Here is a 12,172-nt window from a genome sequence, read left to right as displayed (position 1 = left end):
ATGATGTCCAATTAATTATTAAAGTCAATCTTTTGAAAGATTTCAGGTAGACTACACAAACTTGGGAAAAATCCAGTTTTCTCATTGGTGATGGAATTGATCCCCATTTAGAGATTCCATTTAGATATAATGGTTGCCAAGTTTTGATTTCTGTAATTTAGTTACAAGATGCAGCCTGTGAAACAGGTTATCAAATGTGACCAAATAGCAAAGTTATTATGAATTAAGTCACAAATTAAATCCTGGACATTTAAGGAACTTCGGTCTAAAAACTGCTTTGTATTTAGGGTTCTCTTGATTATATATGTATATTATTTAAATAAATACATGCACATTCAGTTATATCATACAACCGTAGTTTCGGATTCAACTTTCCTGTAGTATATGAAACAAATTGAGGGTGTCAGTGTCATGTGTTGCATAGATGGCCCATCTGTCAAGTATTTCCCTTTCTGGCATTTCAAGAACAGGAACTTCACTGGAGGTCAATTGGAAGTCTGTATGTATTGTGTCTGCTATATATTATTTGTTCCTATATATTCATTTAATTATAATTTCATAAAACCTAAGATTGTAGTCTCTCCCTAGACTATGAAAAACATGCTGTCTCCTGAATTCAGTCACTGTAATTGTATCTCCTCTGCCAAGAACAATGCTTTATATTCTTTGGGTTTCAGACAAGCTATAATATGAACTTTCTCCCCAGATATTTTACAGCACCGTATAACACAATAATGAGCTAAATTTTATAATCAGTCATAGAGAAAGAGAAGGTAAGAACTGTTATTCTCAAGGGAAAGACATATTTCTGGATGAGATCAGAAGGAAGACCAGGAGTCACTGTGATGCCTGTCACTCCAATATCTACATATGTCAGCACCAGCTCCAATTAATATTGACCTGGTAGAAGTACAACCTCCTAAAAGTTTAAATGGCCTTTGGAGAAGAGAAAGTTGTTAGCAATTCTCCAATCAGCAGAGTAGAATTTTAAGAGCCTGAGGCTAATTGAGGCTGAGGAACCAAGCATTTCTCTGCAGTTCTTAGGTTGAAACTGGGCAGCTAGGAAGCTCCATATGTCTTGGTCCTGTAAGTCTGGTGCCTTCAATGACCATTGCTCATTAAAGGGTCCTGGCCATAGGATGCTGGACTCTTAAGGATTGTGGGTCAGGGTCACTTTTGAGTAGGTTTACTTTTCCTCTTGACTTCTAAGAATCTGCAAACTCTCAAAGAGCTTTCACCATGCCCGTCACTCCTGGACTCATCCACTTTTCATCTCCTCTTCCCCTTCCTCTCTTCCCACCTCAGTCAAATGTTTATTCCACATCTTTATTCTATATGGTGCCCTGAAGTCCAGAGTAACAGATAGACAGGAGGGAAGTGTGCTTAGCATGGCGATGGTCAAGTTTAATGTAGAGGGGGCAAAGTGAACCATTTTGTTTCTTTTGTACTCCAGCCCTAACCATGAAGACATCTAACAGGGGCTTCGGAATGCAGCTTCTTTTAGGCAGGAAAACTTCCATGATAAGAGAGATGGAGTATGAACATCTGAAAGGAATGAGTTATAGAGAAATAATGTCCACTTGACAATCTGGGGACTGTATTAAGAAGGATAACACACATGACTGCTTACTAAGTATTGGGTGTTATAGTATACACCAGTATGCTGGCATCATCTCATGTATTCCTCACACATACTCTATAAAAGTAGGGATCGTTATCATCTTCATTTGGTGTTTGTGACCTGGTGCTTATCCTCAGCTTCTCTCATCACTTAGTACTTTTAGTAATGGCTTCATTGTTTTCATGTGGGACTGAGATTCTAGCACACCATTTTATTTGCCAGATCTGGCTTCATGGGAACGAGCTCCTTTGGGGCTGCAGTGAATATCTGAGGGTTTGCAGACCAAGCAGCTCATCGCTTCCACTTTGGGAACCACCAATATCATTGTCCTCCAATGAATACAGACTTGGTAGGATGATGAATCAAGCAGTTCTTTTTTTTCCCTTATTCAAATAGTGGGAAAAGACCCAACTAAGACCACCAGACCTCTCTCTGGAATTAGCACATAGAGCAGAACACCTGAAAATAAAGGAGCTCCTATGAGAGTCACATCCCCACAATGTACACCTCAAAAGACCTTTTGTTCTTTTCAAAGACTGATTCTTTAGTCGTCTTTTCAACGCCCTGAGTTACTGCGTATTATCCCATTGGGCCTTTCTTTAAGAAAGATAGCCTGAATCAATTTTTGTTGTTTAAAGGGAAATAACCTCAAGTGAAGTAGGTTCAGCAGTAGAAGTCTTGGAAACTCCAGTCATGCTATTTGAGTTTTGACGAGGTAAGCCAAGCCATTCATGTATGCACTCTTCTCCTGCAGTGTTCACATTGAACCTGAGCAAGGTAAGCTAGGAAAAGAAGCTTTTTCACTAATCAGTTGTCTCTGGGGAATGGAAAAACTAGAGGAAGTCAACTATGCAGGAAAAGCTTTTAAGAAACCAAGAGAAATATGAGGGAAAGCAAAACTAAGAAAATGAAATTTGAGAAAAACAATTAGAAATGAGAAATAGATGTTTAGATGCATAAGTCTTCCAGAAAACAGCATCTCTGGTATACTCATCACCGATATGTATGTCCTGTTCAATTACATGACTAATGCTATGCTGAGCCGCACTTACAATCTAATGCAATTTGACTGACCTAATCCATCAGCAACGACACGTCAAAAATGGGTCTGTCAGCTTGAGTAATTGAAAAAGAAGCAGCTCTTTGAAATTCCATTTTTAAGTGAACTTTGAGAGTGTTAATAAACTTGATTACCAACATTAAAAGAAAATTTCTTTTTTTAAATAAACACCCTTTCCTGTTTCCATCGGAAGCCTGATGCCCACAGAAATGAACATTTGGAGCCTCTGATAAAGTCCCAGACAGACTGGCTGCTTCTGAGCTTAGTCTCAGTGAACTTACGAGCCGGGGATCATACTCTTCCATGAAATTCTAATTTCAAATTCTGAAATTTTCTTATTCAGTACATTGAGCTAGCTATTTTCTTCTTTCAGCGACTCCTCTTTTGGAGAAGAGAATTACCAGGCGAAGGGTAAGCATGAAGCAGTCTCCCCTAACAATTTTTCTTTCTTTTAAGAATGTTGCGCAGCACCTGAAAGAGTTGCAGTCCTTTCTCGGGGTCCTCCCTCGCTTTCAGGTAAAATGCAGTTACCTGGTACTGTGCTCTGTTTGAGCAGCAAAGTCAACACAGGTGTAATGGTTCTGTCTGTCTTTTGCCTGGCCCAGACCAACCCAGCCGGCCCCGCAGGTATAGCCCCGCACTGCGAGTGAACGATCCAGGGCAAGGCAGGCAGCACGCTGGACCCAAAGGAAAGTGGCTTTCGTCCTGGCTGCATGTCTCCTATGAAATGAATCTCCTGGGAGCCCTGGACGTGTGCAAGCATAATGTGCCATTGTCCTCTCTTAACCCAGTTATTGAGCCCACCCTGACTGGCTGGCCTTCTGCTTCCATTTATTTTATTGGACCTCTAAGTTCCTGTCCTCAGAGCCTCAGCACACTTGTCTGTGACCTGGCCTTCTGCCTTGTTCTCGCTTGGTCTTTCCTCAGGCACTGATTTTTTCATCCCTAGTCACCATATTAGGAGAAAGGCTGACACGGCTCCCAATAGCCTTGCCTACTCTGAGTCTCTGCACCCCTGATTCCAAGGCTCATGCATTGTCTGTACCTCTGGGGCTGTGCCTCACCTATTGCATTGGACCTTTTGATGCTGATAGCAGACCAATCAGATTGGCCAAAACCTTTGGATACTGACCCTCAGGGGGCAGCTGCATCACCAGATCCATTTCTTTAGCTCCAGGCCCACTGACGTGCAGTTCCCCCCATGTTTTCCAGCAGCACAAATATTTTAATGATTCCAGCATACCTTGTAACCAAGCTCCCACCCTGAGTTAGGTTGGGTTCTTGTGCATCAGACCACAGAGAGAGAATCTCAGGCTTCAGATAGTAAGGGTGTATCAGAAGAGTTGTTCAGAAGTATCTGCGGGGAGAATTCCAAATGGCAATCAGCAAGGATGCATTAAACACAAACTAACTAACTAACTAACCAACCAGTGTTACCAATTATATACTATGTGCCAGGTACTTTATTCCTTAATCTACACAACAGTCCTATAAAATATTATAATTACATTTTAAGATGAGGAAAATGAGACTGTCAGCAGTTGCACAGCTGTTGCACAGCTGTATTTTATGCATTGAGGATTTGAACACAGGGCTCTCTGACTCCAAATTCCCAAATTCTACAGCACTGTTTTGCCTCCTGGTGAAGCTGCATCCTAAACTGAAGTGCCCTGGGAGTCCCTTAGTTCTTTGAGGCATTCCCTGTGTTCCAGAATCATCCTGCCACCAGTCTCAAACATCTTTCATTCAAAAATCCATCACCTTAGCACTCCTGTAGTTAAACCCTCTCGTTTTGCTGATTCAGAAACTGAGTCTCTGAGACTCCTTTGAGAAAATGGGCTAATTAGTGGCAGAATTAAAACTGAAGGCTGTATCCTGAATCCAGCTCAGAGTTTTTCCTATTAGTCCCAACATTTCCCTGTTCATTTATTAAGGATTCCTTAAGAAAAGTTGTCACACAACACAGATGGACTTAGAGGGTCTTATGCTGAGTGAAATAAGTCAGACAGAGAAAGACAAATACCATATGATTTCACTCATATGCAGAATCTAAAAAATAAAACAAATGAACAAACATAACAAAATAGAAACAGAGTCATAAATAGAACAAACTGGTGGTTGCCAGAGAGAAAGGGGATGAGGGGGTGAGTGAAATGGGTGAGGGAGATTAAGAGGTACAAAATTCCAGTTATAAAATAAATAAGTCATGGGAAATATAATGTAGAGCATAGGGAATATAGTCAATAATATTGTAATAACTATGTATGGTGAAAGATGGTAACTAGATTTATCACAGTGTTCATTTTGTAATGTCTAAAATATCAAATCACTATGTCGTACACCTGAAACTAATATAATATTATTATGAAGTCAGTTATAGTCCAATAAAAAACAAAGAGAAAAATTATTACATAAATTAATGAGACACATAAACTAAAGAGAATTGCTAATGATTTCTGCTTGGTAAAGACTCTCAGGAACATCTGCATTTAAGACAAGTTACGTGAGAAAACTCCAGTTAGACAGGGAAAATTGGACACAGAACCTTAACGTTTTTCCTACCTCATTTTCCTAAAACAACAGTAGAGGATTTTAAAAGGCATAAACCCATGAGAACAAAAAGAACAGAGGAGAAAATAATAGTGGACATGAGATTTTAGTAAGTGTTTAGAAGATGGAAAGCAGACAGCTGGAGAGTGGTTAAAAACCTACGTGCTTTCAGAATGGGTTGCCAACCACATGCATGGGAATCCATCTTGAAAAGCGTTATAGTGATTCTGGAACAGAGGCACCAGGGACCATGCTGGGTTAGAGTGAGGTATGGGCTGAATCCTAGAGATTTGACTGAAGGGTCCCAACAGGATAGTCAGACCCCCAGGTTCCCACCCCTAGTCTTTGCAGCCAGATGAATACACCTGCTCAATTCAGTAGGAGATGGTGGGCTTATACTCTGGAGAAATTGGCCAGAGATCCCACTCTTGACTTAGGGAGATCAGGTAGTGGTAAGACCCCAGGCTGAAAACAGGGGAATTAGGTAAATGTCTGAATACTGAAAAGTAAAATCTCAAGCCCACTTCCCCTGATGGGCTTCCAGGATGTTTGTGAAAATCTTTGACCTCACCAGTTCCTCCAAGCAGACACAGACTGTTTTCTGGGAAAACTGGACAGCTTCAGAGAAAAGGCCTGAATGTACTGACATTTTGGGATTCTCCAAGGGAAACCCAGCTTTCCTTAGGGACTCACCATGAAGTCTACCATTTGGCAGTCCCACCTCTATATCCAGAGCTTCTAGTTGGTTTTAAAATGACTTGCTTTTAAATGAGAACAGACAGCCAGTGGTGAGCTGGCATTACTGAAAGTATACAACATGGAAGATACAGAACAAGACAGAAGAAAACAAATAAATAGGGAAAAAAGAAAAAGTAACTTGTGAAAGACGTATGGAAGACTAAGGGCAAATATCTCTACTTTACACAAAGCTCCTACAAATCAATGTGAAAAGATAAAGCTTTGTCTCTTGGAGCTCAGCCCAATGGAAGAGCCAATGATACAGATTGGTAACTTATAGAACAAACATAAAAATGGCCTACAAATGAAAGAATGACCAACTTCCAATAGTGATTAGAAAATATTATTTAGGACAACAGAAATGCTTGTTAAGAGATGTATTTAAAAAAAATTTTAGACTGGCAAAATTTTCACAAAATGGATAGTGTGCAATATTAAAATTGGGTGGGAGGAATTGAGCTCTTCCATATAATATTGGTCAGAGTATAAATTGGTATACTATTTTGGGGGACAGTTTAGTACTCTTTGTATAACATTTAAAAATAATTTTAAATTATGCATACTCCTGGTCTCAACAACTTCACTTCTAGAAGCCATCCATCAGAGATATTTGCACAAGTACACAAGCTATAAATACAAGGGTGCTCATGGATGGCTTATTTGGAATAGGGAAAAATTGGAAAGAACATAAATCTGCATTGATAGACGAAACTGTGAAATTGAATATGCTAAATTAATTTAGTTTAATATATAGCTGTAAAAGAATAAAAAAAGATATATATGATTTATGGACAAATGTCCACGATATATTATTAAATGAAAACATTAGGTTAAGGAAATGGGTGTATAGTATAACAACGTTTTGTCAAAAGAGAAAAACAGCACTTAGTTTATATTTAAACACACACATTTCACACAGAGAGAAAATTGACTGGAGAATTATTAGATTACTGATAGTGGGATGGGAGTGATGGTCATGGGAAAGACATACTTTTCATTTTCTCAAGTATTTTGAACCTATTCTTTACAAGCATGTACAAATTGTTTACTTTTAAAACACGTTCGTTTCCCATGCACAACTATCAAAGAGCGTTGGGGTGTAGTTTAGAACCATGCCTGGCTCAAAGCAGTAATCAATACTAGTTGTCTGAACAAATGTTTTCTAATAGCTATTACCAACTATTTGTCAATAATTCAAACCTCTGCTTACAAGGCTATCTTTTTTTAAACCTTTCATTGCGTAATTATCTTCTAGAAATTGCTAGCTTAACCTGGGTGCTTATAGGAGCACATTTATTCTGAGTTTGGTCATTACACCCACCTATGTTTGCGGCATCATTAAAACGGAGAGACTAATAGGAGGGAGTAGTGAAGGAAGCTTTAATTACTGCAGAACCAGCAGCAGGACAAGGGAATCCTGTTTCTACACCTCCATGAAGGCTGTGCAAAAGTCTTCCAGGGTCAGATGCCCGTGGCCGGGTGATGAATGGCAGGCCCTGGACAGCTTTTGGTTGGGGTCCGAGCTTGATATGGGGCAGGAATTAACAGTGCCTTCATCAGTTGTCTGACACCATTACTGGCAGTAGACAATTCCAGAAGGAGCCACGCGCAGCCAATGATTTTTCTCTTCAGCCCTGTCTGTCCTACAGCACCTGGAGCAGCTGCACTAGGAGGTGGTAATTGATGGCTTTGATTTACCAAAGAAGAATAACGTGGGCAGTTATCTAGTTCAGGGGCAAGCCCTTGTGGATATGAAACTGTGCCCTCTCAGTAACAGGGGACTGTTGTAGATCTTTAAACTGTTATTTCTGTTGTGAGCCAAGCCCCACCAACTATGGGCTTCTCTCTGTATTCCTGTCCCTGTTCCAGTCTGAGAACAGCTTGAAAGCTCACCAGACCTCTACCTCAGCTGGAAATTGTACCCACTCACTTTCTGTGGCTCTCTTATGGCCTGTGATTCCATTCGTGCTGTCATTTTGCAATTTCAATTAGTTGTGTAATTTTCAAGCCGTGTCAAGTTCACACAACACATTTAGTCCCCCACATTAGAACAGCTTGCCAGAGGAAGGAAAGAACTGTATGGATGCCATGTGCTAAGCAGAGCGTTTCCTTTCCCAAGCCTTTTACTGAATGGATACCACCACACTCACCACTCTACTGAATGGCCACAATCACTGAGTGTGATTTTTTTCTTTTTATTGTTGTTGGAAAGCAAATGTGTCTGAGGGCATAGGTAAAGTGACTTGCTGTGACCTCCAAATGTTTGAAAATCCTGTAATTTATCTTATAAAATTCTTCTGAATTTTGCGTTTTTATCCACTTTCTGTGTATTTATTTTGATATATAATAATAATTAAAGTTACTTAATATAGACCAAAACAGATGCTCCAAGAAGAGGGAAATTTCTCTCTTACAGATGCTTCTGATTCTTTGCTTAGGTAGTATGGCCCAGGATGCGCACAATCCTGGAGACTCAGAGAAGCCATCAAATAACCCTAAAAGGAAGGTACTATTACATCCATTTTAGAGGAAAACCAGTTGAACCTCAAGAATATTAAATAATTTGCCAAAGTTCACGAACTAACATATGGCAAATCTGGGACACAAGCAGTCATTGCCACCAGACCATGCTACAGAGATTCTTCTCTATTAATTTTGTTTCTTTTCTTGCCTCTCCTTTCTCTTGCCTTAGCACTAAGTAGAATGTTCATCATACTAAGTATAAAATGTGTTTTAAAAATTATTAATAAGTTCTTTGATAAGACTTAATTTTTTGGTAGCAGAGATGGAGTTGGGGTAAAGCAAAACTTCATCAAAAGCCTTGAACAAGGGACTTCCCTAGTGGCGCAGTGGTTAAGAATCGCCTGCTGGGCTTCCCTGGTGGCGCAGTGGTTGAGAGTCTGCCTGCCGATGCAGGGGACACGGCTTCGTGACCCGGTCTGGGAAGATCCCACATGCCGCGGAGCGGCTGGGCCCGTGAGCCATGGCCGCTGAGCCTGCGTGTCCGGAGCCTGTGCTCCGCAACGGGAGAGGCCACAGGAGTGAGAGGCCCGCGTGCCGCAAAAAAAAAAAAAAAAAAAAAATCGCCTGCCAATGCCGGGGACACGATTTCGAACCCTGGTCTGGGAAGATCCCACATGCCGCAGAGCAACTAAGCCCGTGCACCACAACTACTGAGCCCACGTGCCTAGAGCCCGTGCTCTGCAACAAGAGAAGCCACCACACTGAGAAGCCTGTGCACCAGGATAAAGAGTAGACCCTGCTCGCTGCAACTAGAGAAAGCCTGCGTGCAGCAATGAAGATCCAATCCAGCCTAAATAAATAAATAAATAAATAAATAAGAAAAAAAAGAGAGACTTGAACAAAATTTTAAGAAGTGCCAGGCACTGAACCTCTGCTGAGGCTGCATTCTTCCCAGCTGACACTTCTGGCCGAGTGACTGAGTAGCAAATCACCGGATCTAATTTCTAATTCCAGTGATGCCACTAAACAACTTCCTATGCATAGGGGAGTCATAAATCTCTCCTACGCCCTTCTGTCATTTGTATTATTGAGGGGGTGGAGGCTGGAATCAATGTCTTTGAGGTCCTCACACTATTGTTTCCCCCCAGTGGAAGAATCACTTGAGAATGGAGAGAAGCCACACCCCCCAGCCTTCTCATAATATTTCTTGGGCTTATTCAAGACACAGTGTATTTTTTTCAACCAATGTTATTCTCCACAGTAATGCTCTGTTGCCTATTCCATATTTTGTTTTCTTCTCTTGGTTTACCCTGGTGTCTAATGTCCTACCAGAACTGTGTGAACTGGAGACCAAGGTTAGTTGATCCTTGATGAAGCACCCCAATCCTGGCAGACCCATGTTCATCCTTTGGCTCCAGCTTCCCTTGACTGTCACCTGCTCTGGCCATTTGGTAAGCTTCATCCCAGCTGCAGCAAAAGGCCTGGTGGAGTGTTGATTTTTCTTGGCTCAGATGCAATGCACAGTGTTATATTCACAATCTGGCAGTTCCACGGAAAGAAAGGAATTCTTCCTCCATCAGTTACCACCTACCCCCTACTATCTAAGAACCTTTGATTCTTCAGTGATTCAAGAGGCAAAAAAGTACCATCTCCTGACCTTGCTTTTCAGCATTCTTCACTGTAGAGAAGGTGATTACAAAGGATCAGCCATTTAATTAACTTCCAGGGCCCACAGCTCTCCATTTCACATTCCTCTTTCTTTGATTTAGTACTGTTTTGGAGGGCAAAGAAATGAGCCACTGCCAGGATTTTCTGGGGAATGATATGGGATTGGTTTTTGAGATTTATTTATTTCTCTTATAAGCAGAAGACGAAAAACAATTGAGGTTCATTTGTTTTTTGCAAATGCAGAAAACTTAAGAAGAGCATTATTCCATGTAGTTTAGATTTGACTACAGATTATTGAATGACAGTAATTAATTGGAGGGCATTGGAATAGCCACCTTTGGTTATGCTTACTAAGTCAGTCAGTTAGACTTTCTTAACCAACATTTACCTAAAAGTTTGGTATCATCCTCAATGCCTCCCTTCTATCTCGTTAGCAATGTCCAGTTACACCAGGTGGAGGTTATTTTATTTTTCTAAATATCTCTAATATCAGTTTATTTATAAATTAATTAAATATTTACTGAAAAACAATGGGCAAGATATTTGAAGATTTTAACAAAAAGGTATTTTAAAGGCAAGAATATGAAAAGATCTTCAATGTCACTAGTATTTAGGAAAATTAAAACCTCAATGAGATACTAGTAGACACCTATTAGAATGGCTTAAAAGAATAACAATACCAAGTGCTTAGGATGGGAGCACCTGGAACTCTTATACATTTCTGGTGGGAATGTAGAATGGTACATGACCTTGGAAAACAGTTTTCCAATTTTTTTGTTAAGCATTATCATATGACTCAGTACTCTCACTCCTAGGTATTTACCCAAATGAAATGAAAAATTATGTTCATGCAAAATGAAAACCCTAATGCTTTTCACCTGGGGCATCGATAAACTTTGGTACATCCTTACCATGGAATACTACTCAGCAATAAAAAGAACTACTGATACATATAACAACATGAATGAATTTGATGAATCTCAATTGTGTTACACTAAGGGAAAGAAGCCAGACACAAAAGGCTACATACTGCATGTATGTGGTTGCCAGGGGTTGGGGTTGAGAGATTGACTATAGAAGAGCAGCACAAGAAAATTTTGGTAGTGATGGAGCCATTCTACATCTTGATTGTGGTAGTAGTTATACTACAGTATGCAATTGTCAAAATTTGCAAACAAGGTGAAATTTGCTGTATGAAAATTATTCCTTAATTTTAAAAAGAGAAAATAATTTATTGAGCACCTTCTATATGGAAGGAATCATTATTATTCCTGCAGTGAAGAAGGCAGAACAAGTCCTCGCTCTTAGGATTTTATATCCTAGCTCTGTGTTCACTCTGTTCTTTGTCCACTGTCAGCACTGAAAATTTTCTTGTAAGTTTGATTATGCTTTTCCCTATGGTAGTGGACAGTTCCATGATTTGTGGCCTCTTAGCCCTTTTAGAACATCTTTTCTATGTTTGGGAATTTCCCACATTATGGGTCCTTCTTGCCCAGGTGGAAGCTAGAAACTCACTTTTCCAGCCCCCCTTGCAGCCATGGTGCTGGCATGTGACTTTGTCTCTACCAATCAGAAGAATGTGTGCAAGACTTTGATTTGAAAGACAGCAAGGTGAGAAAGAAAGTGCTGTGTGGAATTCAGTTCTGTCCAGGGTGACAGAAATGGTTTTCTTGAAAGGACTGGAGGAAGTTGTGTCAATGAGTGCCCAGGGTCATTGGTGTGGCAGCTGGAGTATGTGCTCAGTGGAGGTGAGTAGTCTTGGCTTGAACCTCCAAGTCTAGACACTCTGTCCATTCCAGAGTGTCTCTGAACTACTTAATATTCTTTAATAAATTCTTTTTTATCACCTTAAGCTAGAGTGGTTACTTTTTTATGTGTTTGGTTTGCCTCTAAATCTCGATTGATACACTTAAACTTTCAGTAACTTCCTATCACCTTAGGAAAAATATCTATACTTCTAACCATGGCAAGTAAGGCCTTTGACCTAAAGCTCAAAGGTACCTTCCATTCTGTACTGTCCTCAATGTGCTCTATGTTTTAGTCACCTTGAACTTGAAAACTGCAAACGTTGC

Source organism: Grampus griseus (assembly GCF_964374135.1).
Source record: "Grampus griseus genome assembly, chromosome: 5".
Taxonomy (NCBI): Eukaryota; Metazoa; Chordata; class Mammalia; order Artiodactyla; family Delphinidae; genus Grampus; species Grampus griseus.
The sequence above is the reverse complement of the archived record's forward strand: the minus strand, read 5'-3'. Positions refer to the sequence as shown.